This window comes from Plasmopara halstedii (assembly GCF_900000015.1).
Source record: "Plasmopara halstedii genome assembly, contig: Scaffold_555, whole genome shotgun sequence".
Taxonomy (NCBI): Eukaryota; Oomycota; class Peronosporomycetes; order Peronosporales; family Peronosporaceae; genus Plasmopara; species Plasmopara halstedii.
Window position 1 is genome coordinate 1,852,075 of NW_020187475.1, and position 263 is coordinate 1,852,337.

The window sequence follows — 263 nt, forward strand, 5'->3', positions numbered from 1 at the left end:
GGCAGATTTGCCATCTTCGTTCTTCAATAAACGAGAATATCGTCAAAATGAGTATGTGCGAAGCGTCGTAGAGGTCGAAACTGATGTGAACCAATCGATTGAATGTTGCTGAAGCATCAGATAGTCTCTGTGGCATCAAAAACCGCTCCTACAACATGCCGGTCGATGTATTAACAGCCACCAAAGGACGTTCTCCTCCCTCACTAAGATATGGAAATTTCCATCGACCAAATCAATGACATTTGACTGTGTTCAGCCGGACA